The 12,369-nt window shown below is 49.8% G+C and overlaps 1 long non-coding RNA gene across 3 annotated transcripts in view; it reads right to left on the reverse strand.

Annotated features, from left to right (window-relative positions):
• The window catches only part of LOC135416511 (uncharacterized), a 58,643-nt gene that overhangs the window by 22,445 nt on the left and 23,829 nt on the right, over positions 1-12,369 (reverse strand). For 2 of the 3 annotated variants that reach the window (XR_010431608.1, XR_010431607.1), the window contains 2 exons: positions 1,764-1,891; positions 1,391-1,463 (listed from right to left, as the gene is read on the reverse strand). This is a non-coding gene — a long non-coding RNA (uncharacterized LOC135416511). The remainder of the gene's footprint in view (positions 1-1,390; positions 1,464-1,763; positions 1,892-12,369) is intronic. The other variant, XR_010431606.1, reaches the window with a different exon arrangement.

Here is a 12,369-nt window from a genome sequence, read left to right on the forward strand (position 1 = left end):
AAGTGGGGAAACAATTCCAGGACATGAACCTGGGGGATCATTCGGGATCTGCACAAAATCCCTGGGGAAACAGTTCCAGGACATCAACCTCTGGGATCATTTGGGACCTGCACAAAATCCCTGGGGAAACAATTCCAGGACATGAACCTGGGGGATCATTTGGGATCTGCACAAAATCCCTGGGGAAACAAATCCAGGACATCAACCTGGGGGATCATTTGGGATCTGCACAAAATCCCTGGAGACCCCAGGGCTCTCTTTGCCAGCTCTCTTCATAGAGGTTGGCACTTCCCTCCCCACCTCCTGATGGACATTCCTCACTGCAGGAATTGCCTCTGCAGCAATCCTCTCCCAGAAGGGAGAATTCTCTCCTGCTGCAGGGACACTCCTGGCTGGAATAAATGGAGCAATGTGTGCACTTGCTACCTGAACAACCAGCTCAATTCACGTCCTAATTGCAGGGAATCCACCCCAGAAAGGTGCCCACTGGAGCCTCCACCTCCCACCTGCATCCCAGGGAGCTCTGGGAGATGCTGGCAGGGAGACAGGACCATTTCTGTCCCCTTACATTAATGGTCAGGCAAGGAAAAACACCTCACAATCACTTGTGACACAAGACAAAGTGTCCCTGCAGGGTCCCCACGCACTCTGTGCCCAGCACAGGGGTATTTATGGGAAAGAAGGTTATCCCTGCACTGAACTGCTTTCAAACCCAACAGATAAGACAGAACTGGAGAGGAAAGAGGAATTATTACACCCATTTTTGCCCTGGAGAGTTGAGGGCTAAACAGACTAAATAACAAGGCAGGCACTTGGCCACAAAGCCCAAATCCTGCTGTCATGTAGAGGCCCCAAACAGGCCCCTCCTCTGAAACCAGGCCGGGAACTGCTGTTGATTCCAAGCACATGGTTTTTTTTCCCCTGACATTTCTTTCCCTGAGCCATTTGAAGGCAGCCCCAGAAAGTGCTCAGTCAGCACTGGGCTAATGAAGGTCACTCCTTTTGCTGACTCCTGTTCCAGGGGTCCCTGGGCACCGTTTCAGCTCCAGGCAGTTCACTGAGCAGACACGAGGCCCTTTCTCTTTTCTCCCTTTCCCAGTGCTTCACAGTCCAGAGCCCCTGATTAATTCAGCACTCTCTGCACAGCTCTCAGGCTCCATGATTAGCCTCAGAATGTATTTTAAGCTGATCTGTGCTGAACTGCTGTGGTCTTCCATAAATTCTTTTATTACTACAAGAAGCAGCCACCCATTTAATCAGGGCTGTCTCCATTAATTCCATGTCTCACAATGCCCCAGTGTTTTGGGTTTCTTTTTTGTCAGGATAAAAAGATGCAACTTGCACTGCAGAATTCTAATAATCATATTATTTTTGCTTTTCCTGCCCTTACCTTTGTGTAGATCCTGTTTTACCAGGGGAGGTGAGACATGATATGGTTTCTCTGACACATCTCAGACCAGCTTCTGTGTGGGGCAAAAAGGTGTCAGTGAGTCCAGAGAACTGAGTGATCAACCTATTAAGCATCAAGGGGAGGCTCAGGTGGGACATGAGGAGGAATTTCCTCCTGGAAAGGGTGGTGAGGCCTTGGCAGGGGCTGCCCAGGGAGGTTTGGAGTGCCCAGCCCTGGAGGTGTCCCAGGAAGGCCTGGCCGTGGCACTCAGTGCTCTGGGCTGGGGGACAAGGGGGGCATCGGGCACAGGGGGGGCTGGGAGGGCTTTTCCAGCCTCAGGGATTCCATAATTCATCCACATCTTTGTACTCACATCATTTTGTCTTTAATGTGCACCTTGGGGATGAATCGGTGCTGGCTGGGCTTTTCCAACCTCAATGATCCTGCAAGTTTTCTGACCCATCAGCAGGTGAAGATGCTCCTCCATGGCAGGGTGGACACCTAAAGCAGGCAGGAGAAGAAATTAAGGAAGAAGAGAGCAGGTAAACGTGTCCTAGAAAGCCCCAAATCAATGAGGAGACGACAGGGAGGCAAATCACCTTAACCTAGAAACCTGCCAGAGCTCCAGGAGGGTTTGGACAACGCTCCCAGGGACAGGGTGGGATTGCTGGGGTGTCCTGGGCAGGGCCTGCAGTTGGATTTGATTCTGTGAGTCCCTTCCAGCTCAGGGAATTCTATGAATCCACTGCTGCTGGAGCTCCCTGCCCTGTGGAGGAGCCTGGCCGTGGTGGGGCTCAGTTCCAACCCAGCTCCCAGCAAACTCCTGGCTGTGCTTCCAGCTGGGCACAATGCCCTGATCCAGGCCCAGAGCTCGGGAATTGCTCCTATTTCCAGCTGGAAGGAAAGCAGAGGGTGAAGGAGGTGCAAACTCTGAGGGCAAGGAACCTGCAGTGCTGCAAACGCTGCAGGAACAGCTCAGGGCAGAGCTGCTGCCTCAGCTCAACCCCACTCAGCCAGGCTGGGCAGCAGTGCCAGTTCTGTCACAGTTGTTTTCCACATCTTTGGCAGCCCAAAGGAACCACAAAACACGTGGAAATTCTGGCTTTGGGCAGTTTTGGTCACTTTAGGGATCTTTAAATGCCCGAGGAGGTGTAAAGGGATTCCTGTGGAGCAGCAGGACAGGGAGCCAAAACCAACCTGACAGGAACTCTGGGCACAGTTTGGGAACTTTGCTTCACTGCTTTCAAAGGGCTTTGCCTTCTGGGCCCTGGCCCAGGTTGCCCAGAGAAGCTGTGGCTGCCCCTGGATCCCAGAGAGTGTCCAAGGCCAGGTTGGAGCAACCTGGGCTGGTGGAAGGTGCCCCTGCCCATGGCAGGGGTGGCACTGGATGGGCTTTAAGGTCCCTTCCCACCCAAACCATTCCAGGATTCCGTGATCCAACCTCCCTCAAGATCAGCAAAGTGGCTTTAAACAAGTGGAATGACTCCCTGGGGAAGGGCCAGGAGCAGCTCCTGAGGCTCAGCTGCCACTGCTGATCCCCTGACCCTGCACTCAGCCAGGCTGGGCAGCAGTGCCAGTTCTGTCACAGTTTTTTCCACATCTCTGGCAGCCCAAAGGAACCACAAAACACGTGGAAATTCTGGCTTTGGGCAGTTTCAGTCACTTTAGGGATCTTTAAATGCCCGAGGAGGTGTAAAGGTATCCCTGTGGAGCCCAAACCAACCTGACAGGAACTCTGGGCACAGTTTGGGAATTTGCTTCCCTGCTTTCAAAGGGCTTTGCCTTCTGGGCAGTACCAGAGCCACAGAATCCTGGAATCCTGGAATGGTTTGGGTTGGAAAGGAGTTTAAAGCCCATCCAGTGCCACCCCTGCCATGGGCAGGGACACCTTCCACCAGCCCAGGTTGCTCCAACCTGGCCTTGGACACTCCCAGGGATCCAGGGGCAGCCACGGCTTCTCTGGGAACTCCATCCCAGCCCCTCCTCACCCTCCCAGCCAGGAATTCCTTCCCAATATCCCATCTAAACCTACTTTCTTCCAGTTTGAAGCCATTTAAACCCACTTTTCATCCCTGATGCAGGTGTAGAAAGACACTGCCACCCACATCCCATCAAACTCTGCTGCTCCAATTCATTTGGAAAATAGTACATTAAATGTACTAAAAAAAAAAAAAAGCCTTTTTTTTTCCAGTGCTGCACAAGCCCAGATTTACAGCTGGAAATCCTCTGGACCAAAATAGAGAGAGCACAACAGGCCCATTTTAGCCAGGCAGGCTCAGTGATTCTGTCCTTTGCTGTCTCTAGACATAGAGCTGGAAGATGATTAATAGCTCAGTAAAAAAGACAGATCCCTCATTCCCAGGGTAACCACTTGTACTTCAGTTACACAAAGCAGACAGAAAACAAAAATACTTCAGCTCCTGCTCCCTCCCAGCCCAATCTCCCTCAAATGCTCCTGAATCAGCCAGGAGAGAATCGCTTTGGCCACAGCCTGTTTGTGGAAAAAATCCAATTTCTTTCAGGGTTTTTTGTTGCCAAAAATCCTCTCGTGCCTCCTTTGCCCGTTTCCAGATTTGACACCACCTTGAATTTCTGTAGTAAAAAGGTATTTTTTCAAACAAACCTTAAGCAATGGTCCCACATTGACCAGTGCTAATGTGACACCACCAGTGAAATCCCTGTTTTTCCTTATAAATATCTGCCTGGGAGTGAAATGTTGCATTTTCCCAGCTGTTGCTCTGCTCTTGCTTCAGTAAGACAAGCTTTAGAAAACAAGGTGACACATTTACAAGCCTCAGAGGCATCTGATGAATTCACACTCCCCTGGTTCCCAGAGGAGCTGAACTGCAGACAGTTCTAAACTCAGCATATCCTCAAACCTGGAGACACTCAGCCAGTCTGCTGAATATATATATATAAATATACAAAAAATATATATATTCCTTTGTTTTAAAGAGGAATGAAACAGTTTTCAGGTCTGTGCATGTATATTCATATAAAAAACCAACTGTTTTTAAAGAAATGGTTGGAATTAATTATAATTAATAATAATTATGGTGGAAATACTGGGAATTAATTGCTACAAACTGATTAAATGCTGTGATCAAACCACAGATTAATGATTTAATTTTTTTTTTCCCCCTGAACACAATTAAGATTGTTTAAATCCACAGAATTGCAGCAGGAACTCAATTGCAAATTATTTATTCCAGTTGACTGGAATTCGGGAGGGGAACCCCCAGCTCTGCTGCAGGTGTGGATTTGGGATGGATAAGGGGAGGACTGGGATGAGGGTGCTCCTTTAATGAGCTGGGAGCAAACAGGGACAACGTGAAGGTTGGGAATACCAGGAGGAAAATGGGAATGGCAGGAGGAAAATGGGAATGCCAGGAGGAAAATGGGAATGGCAGGAGGAAAACATTCCCAGCCATGTGCAGTGGCAAAGTCCCCTTTGTTTCCTGCTCCACTTTCAGCCACGGTCACTCCACAGTGACAGTGGAATCCCCCCTCCTCTCACCCCACCCGCTCCCAAGCTCCTGGGAGAGGGAATAATTCACCCTTCTACACACAGGGACACCCAAAAAGGGGTTTCCAGGCCATCCCAGAGCTGGGAATTACCAAAGGTGACATCCTGGTGAGGTGACTTGGAATTACTCACTGATATATTTGTGTTGACTTCAGGCCGAGGCAGCAGAAATATTCAAATTTTACACTTTTAAAATGTTTAAATCTTTAAATTTTTGAGATGTTTTAGGTTCAGAGAAGACCCTCAGATCTTCCTACAGCAAAATAGTTCTGGGAGATATACAGCTCAAGACAAAGGGGAGAAATGAGGGAAACCCAAAGGGGAGAAATAAGGGAATCTCGAAGGAAAGAAATAAGAGGATCTCAAAGGATCTGCCCAACCCAAAGGAGAGAAACAAGGAAATCCGAAAGGAGAGAAATGAGGAAAATCCAAAGGATCTGCCCAAGCCAAAGAGGGAAACGAAGGAAACCCAGAGGGCAGGGAGAGATGGGATATTGGGAAGGAATTCCTGGCTGGGAGGGTGGGCAGGCCCTGGAATAGAATTCCCAGAGAAGCTGTGGCTGCCCCTGGATCCCTGGAAGTGTCCAAGGCCAGGTTGGAGCAACCTGGGCTAGTGGAAGGTGTCCCTGCCCATGGCAGGGGGTGGAATAAGATGGGCTTTAAAGGTCCCTTCCAACCCAAACCATTCTGGGATTCTGAGATTCCCTGATCCCATGATTTCTTCACACCCTTTCCATCTTCTCTATTAAAAATAGAGGACAAAGACCCAGCCAGGAGAAATAAGATCAGAAATAGGCTGGTGGATGGTCTCCTTGGAAAACAGAGGGTCCTCTGGCCTGAATTATGGATCAAATGGGCAGGATTCCCAAAGTAGGAATGTGCTGCCAGGAAAGGAGACTGCAAGAGAGCTGGAGAGGGACTGGGGACAAGGGATGGAGGGACAGGACACAGGGAATGGGCTATTGGGAAGGAATTCCTGGCTGGGAGGGTGGGGAGGCCCTGGCCCAGGTTGCCCAGAGAAGCTGTGGCTGCCCCTGGATCCCTGGGAGTGTCCAAGGCCAGGTTGGAGCACCCTGGGCTGGTGGAAGGTGTCCCTGCCCATGGAAAAGAGTTGGGATAACATGAGCTTTAAGGTCCCTTCCCACCCAAACCATTCCATGATCCCAGGATTCCATGGTTCTGTGACCAGCTCACTCACAGATAACACAGATTACTCCAAAGGCTTCACCTTCACCCAGACTCTGGGGAAGGGCTGGAATGCTGGACAATGAGTAAAAATCCAGAGTAATGTCTGGATTGTGAAAATCCCGTGGAATTTTTCTTCCCATCAAAAGGGGGAGGGATAAAATCTAAAAGGATCTAATAGAGCTGTACAAAAGGACAGTGTTGGGCCATTAAAATACAAATTACTGCTAAATCCCAAGGAAAAAGGGATAAAGACAGGTATCCTGGAACTAGTTCTAATCAGCAATATCTCATTAAAACTCCCGTGTAAGGTTTCAATGGGCATTATGAGCGATTTTAATTTAGTCTGGTGCTCAGGAGCTTTCATCAGGGTTTCCTTGTCCACAGGAAGATCTCCTGGATGTGCTACATTCACTCAGTACAGAGAAAACAAGGCTGTTAAATAATTCTGATTACTCAGATTAGCTCAGGCTAATGGGGCTTTTGTGTCCTTCCATCTAAATAGGATCAGTGCAGGGAGGGGGAGCAGGGACACACCTGATGCCTGGTTCAAAAGTGGGGCTCAGACAGGAATTCCTGGGATGACAGGCCCTGATCCCAGGATCAGGACACTCCAAGGACGGGGGGGAGGTGGGAGGGGTGACAAAAGAACAGCCCTGATGAGGGTGTTTTGAAGTGGAAGTGGCAGAAATCTTTAAAAAAATCTCATTTTCTCCTCTCGTCGGCATTAATTTTACACACCTTCATCTTTCCTGAGCTGCACTCGTGTTCTGAACAAAACTCCTGCTGTGTTTCAGCATTTCAGTCTGTTAAGTCAAGGCTCAAAGCTGTTGGCACGTTTATGTTCCCGTGAGTTGGGCTGGAGTTGGCACTTCAGGAAGAGAAGGGACCAGCAGGAGCCGAGCTGGGAGCACCAAACTCACCCCAAAACCAGGCCCGGGGTACCCCAAACACAGCACCCAAAATTAGCCTTTGCCTTTGATCTCTTTGAGCCTCCATTTCAGGGGCAAAGGAGAGAGAAAAACGTTTGTTTTCTCCCCTCAGAGTTTGTTCCAAAAACACATCCCTGGGTCACTTCCCAGGGCTCCAGCCCTTCCACCCCCAGGAAATTGGGACTTGTTTTCCATCTCGAGTCTGAATTCTGCCCAGCAGGGGAGCACTGAATGCCCTGGGCTGTGCAAACAGCAGGAATTAAACCAGAACACGGAGTTTGGAACCTTTCAAGGAGGGGCAGGAACTCAGGGGGACGAGGGTGTCGTGAGGTCACCCAGGGAGAAAATGAGAAGGGACAAAGCCCAGGAAGAATTTAAACTGGTTACTGCCACAAAAGACTTTAAAAGGTTTATATGAATATATCAGCAACAAAAGGAGGGAGAATCTCCATGGGGGGGAAACATAAAGGATGAGGAAAAGGTTGAGGGACTCAATGGCTTGTTTTCTACTCAGGACAAGAAGGACATGGAGGAGATGGGAAGGGAAGGGAGCTGGGAAGGGGCTGGAGCAGCAGGAGGGGCTGAGGGAGCTGGGGGGGCTCAGCCTGGAGAAAAGGAGGCTCAGGGGGGACCTTCTGGCTCTGCAACCCCCTGACAGGAGGGGGGAGCCGGGGGGGGTCGGGCTCTGCTCCCAGGGAACAAGGGACAGGAGGAGAGGGAACGGCCTCCAGCTGTGCCAGGGGAGGCTCAGGTGGGACAGGAGGAGGAATTTCTGCCTGGAAAGGGTGGTGAGGCCTTGGCAGGGGCTGCCCAGGGAGGTTTGGAGTGCCCAGCCCTGGAGGATTTCCAAGCCCTGTGGATGTGGCACTTGGGGACAGGGGTCAGTGGTGGCCTTGGCAGTGCTGGGGGATGGTTGGACTTGAACTTACAGGTCTTTTCTAACCCCAATGATTCTGTGCTGGGTGAGCTCTGCTGCCTCTGTTCCCTCACAGGTCCCTCAGTGGAGGAAAAAGGGACAATGTCTCTAAACACTGTCCCTCAGGAGGAACAGATAAAACCCCCTGATCTGCCCCTTGTTTCCTGGGGGACTGTCCCTGTGACCCCCAACAGCAGCTTTGAAACCAGCTCTGGGTGTTCTGCAACCAGAGACTCCCTGGAACCTCCTCTGGCCTTTGCCAAAACCGACAATTCCTTGATTTTCCATCACTGACAAGGAGCTTGATCCAGTTCTCCTGCTCTGAGCCCCAGTCCCTGCACAGCCACTGCTCCCTTTCCATGAGGAGCAGAACTCCTGGGCTCCAGCAGGGACAGTTCAAGTTGCTCCTCCACAAAACCCCTGGCACGGGAAGCGTTGGGAGCTCCCGGTCCCATCGATTTTCCCGAGTGCCTTGAAACAACAATTAACCTTTCTAACTGGGCATCTCCCTCCCAGATGCATCTTTTCCAAGTTTGCTTTGAAAAATTAACGAATCGATGGGATTTTAACATCTATTGACCCATTTGAAATGTCAGGGCTGTGGGAGGAAGGAGCACTAAGGAGATGCAAATCTTGTTGTGGACACTGGACTCCCAACCCTCGGCTTTGGGCCCTGCCTTTTTGTAAGATTTATCCCCTTTAATTCTCTTTAGTGCACACAGCAGCTGAAATAAGCACTTATAACACCCTGGAAAACGTCCTGGTTTTTATTCAGGGAACTGTGTGCTTCTGAAATGTGCATTTCCAGAGACAAAAATCTGTCTCACGCAGCATTTCTGCTTTAAACAGGGCTCAGCACTTTGCTTTCATTCAGAGGGATGAGTGCAGCTACTCAGGCTGAGCTCCACAAGCCCCTCACAAACTCCAGGATTCAACCCTTACTGAGATCTGCATCTTGAACCAGCTGTTTTATTCCCCAAGGATTTGTTGACAGCCTTCCAGAGATTTTTTGCCACCTTTTCTTTAATGTCTACGAGCCAACAGACACTTTACAGAGAGAAGAGAAAACACCACTCACCCCTAAATCTCTGTGGTGTCTGAGCACAACAGAAAGAAAGGGACCAACCCAGGAAATTCAGGCCTGTTTTAACTATTTGGGGGTTTTTCCCTCCCTAACATCTACAAGAATCTCCTTTGCTGAGGCTGCCAAAAAGCTGCTAATTAACTCCTAATTGCTGATTAACACGGGGAAACGCAGTGGTTGGGTTTGTAACCACCTGGACAGAATGGCACAGCCAAAACACCCGGATTACTGAGGACAGAAGCATCCACCCGTGCAGATTTGATGCTTTTCAGGCTTGAAATCAGTGTTCCCTTCAGTGGCAGTTTGTTTAATTGGAAGTACAGACTGAAATTCTCAATAAAACCCAGAGCTCTCAGAGTCTCAGGACTATTCAACAGCATTTCTTCCTGGTTGAAGTTGGCAAAGCCAAGACAAAAAGGAAAATAAAGTCCCCAAACTCCTCTCTGTTGTGAGGAACAACATCCACATAAGTAGTGCTGAAATCATCACTTCGTGGATCTGGAGCTTTTGAAGTGAAATTTAAAAAAATTAATAATCAGGAGTTGCTCAAAGGCCCAATAAGCTGGTCCACAAATTCAGGAAAAACAACTTCCAAGAGGATTTAGGGGTGTGAATAGCCTCAGTCCTGCTCTCCATTCAGGAAAAACAACTTCCAAGAGGATTTAGGGGTGTGAAGAGCCTCAGTCCTGCTCTCCATTCAGGAAAAACAACTTCCAAGAGGATTTAGGGGTGTGAAGAGCCTCAGTCCTGCTCTCCTGCTCCGTGGGACTCCACATCTTCTCCCCTGGAAAGATTTCCTCTGCTCTCTGCACGTTCCATCTTTCCCTGCCCTGCTCTGTCCCCCTCCCCAGGGGCCACGAGGGACACACCTGCCTGCTGGCCTGGGGAGCCCTGCTGAGAGGGAATCACAGAATTCCAGAATGCTTTGGCTTGGCAGGACCTTAAATCCCACCTCACTCTCTCCCTGCCACGGGCAGGGACACCTTCCTCGGCACGAGTTCCCAAAGAAACCACTGCCTGCCTTAAAAACGAAACACTTTGGCTTCAGGATGGGGATAAAAAGTCTTGTGTGCATCTTAATAACAGACTAAAGTGACTTATAATTAGCTCCCACTAAGCACTGCTGAAGGAAGAATATTAAAGACTGAATTTTAAATGAATTAAGGCGATGGGAATGATCTGCATTTCCTTGTCCTATAGATTACTTTGCTGACTACTTTTTTTTTTTTTTTTCTTTTCCTGGAGGGCCTTTTAATTATGCACAGAAATCTCATCAACCACAGAGGAAGAAGGTCAGAACAATTAGTATAAAACAAACACTTCAGCATAATGCACCATAATGATTATTTTTGCAACAATCAGTTAGGAAGCTCCGGGAACGTTTGATGCATTTTAAACTCGATCATTATCAGATTTTTCCGAATAATCATCACAACAATTCGGCAAATCACCAAGCTGAGCTTTGGAATCGCTGCTGCTGGGGCGTTAAATGTGCTCCACGCTGCACTCACCGAAGGAACAAGCCCCACTTGGAAAGGAAACACAGAAAGGGAATTTGTGCTGAAGGATGGATTTAGTTGCTCGTGCTGCCACTCTCCAAACTTTATGAGCTGCCTCAAAACATTCTTATTTTTGTGGTTTTGTTCATTTTAGAGCTGTTCACGTAAACCTGGAGTGGCAAAGTTCTCATCATGGAATCGTGGAATGGTTTGGGTTGGGAGGGACCTTAAAAACCATCTTATTCCAAACACTGCCCTGGGCAGGGACACCTTCCACCAGCCCAGGTTGCTCCAACCTGGCCTTGGACACTTCCAGGGATACAGGGGCAGCCACAGCTTCCCTGGGCCAGCTGATATGTGTAGGGATAAATTATGTGTATGGATAAAAGCACCCAGAAAGGGAATTAATGCCCCTCTTTCCTGGAGAGCCACCCCAGCAGCAGCGTCTGTAAAAGCAAACCCTGTGCTCGCTGGGAGGGGAATTTTATAGACCAGCTCACCAGGATAAAACCTGGATCATGTTATTTCCTTCTGTTCTTGGCATGTTTTTTGTCTCCAGCTCTGTCCTGGTTTCATTCTCTCACTTGTTCTGTTTGAAGCACAGACAGGAGCTGCTGCAAGGTGAGCAGAGGACCCCCCACCCACCGCCCTGAGCGTTCAATCCAGGCTTGGGCCACTTCATCCTCAGCCAACAGAACGAGTACATTTGTTTTGCAGTCCTTTCCAGCTCTGTAGCCAAGGATACAACGATATCCTCCGTGCCAGAAGATGGATCTGTTCAGAAGAACTGCTCCCCACTGGCATTTACTCCATCAAACCTGCCACGGAGGCAGCGGCTGTCCAATAACTTCTTACTTAAAGTAAAGGCATTATTTATAAAATCCAGCCTGGCAACAAAAGCCATAAATCTTCCTGAAAGGCAGCTGGAGTGGCAGTGAATGCTGCTTGTTTTTTGGCTGAGGGGTGTCAGGAGGGAGGGCTCTGCAGTGCTCAGGCACTGGGATGTTCTCTCGGGATTGAGGTGACACGGACAACAAGGGGGAGGCAAAGTTCCAGGATTTCCATGGATCAGTGGAAACAGCAGGCACAGGGAGGACATGGAGCTGCTGGGGGGAGAACAGAGGAGGCACCAAGATGAGCAGAGGGATGGAGCAGCTCTGCTGGGAGGAAAGGGGAGAGAACTGGGACTATTCAGCCTGGAGGAGAGAAGGATCCAGGGAGAGCTGAGAGCCCCTGGCAGGGCCTAAAGGGGCTCCAGGAGAGTTGGAGAGGGACTGGGGGCAAGGCATGGAGGGACAGGACACAGGGAATGGCTTCAAAGTGGTTTAGATGGGATATTGGGAAGGAATTGCTGGCTGGGAGGGTGGGGAGGCCCTGGCCCAGGTTGCCCAGAGAAGCTGTGGCTGCCCCTGGATCCCTGGAAGTGTCCAAGGCCAGGTTGGAGCAACCTGGGCTGGTGGAAGGTGTCCCTGCCCGTGGAAAAGAGTTGGGATAAGCTGAGCTTTAAGGCCTCTTCTTCCATCCCAAAGCACTCCATGATCCCATGAAATGTGGTGCTGAAGTTCCCAGCAGAGCTGGGAAGGTTGTCCCCAACCTCCAAGCAGCACCTCCCTCACACGGGTTTCCTGTCCAAGCCCAAAGCCTTGTCCCACCAATTCCACCCCAGAAGCAGGTGTATCTTCCCAAATTTCTCTCCTGCTGAATGAACAACCACCCTCATGTCTAAGCTGTGCCCAGCACCAGGTAGTAAACACAGAGTAGTTCCACAGAGCAGAGCTACAACCCTTCCCTCACTCCCTGACCCCCCTGTGAACGTGAGAACACTCCCTGCTCACTC

Source organism: Pseudopipra pipra, chromosome 6, assembly GCF_036250125.1.
Source record: "Pseudopipra pipra isolate bDixPip1 chromosome 6, bDixPip1.hap1, whole genome shotgun sequence".
NCBI lineage: Eukaryota > Metazoa > Chordata > Aves > Passeriformes > Pipridae > Pseudopipra > Pseudopipra pipra.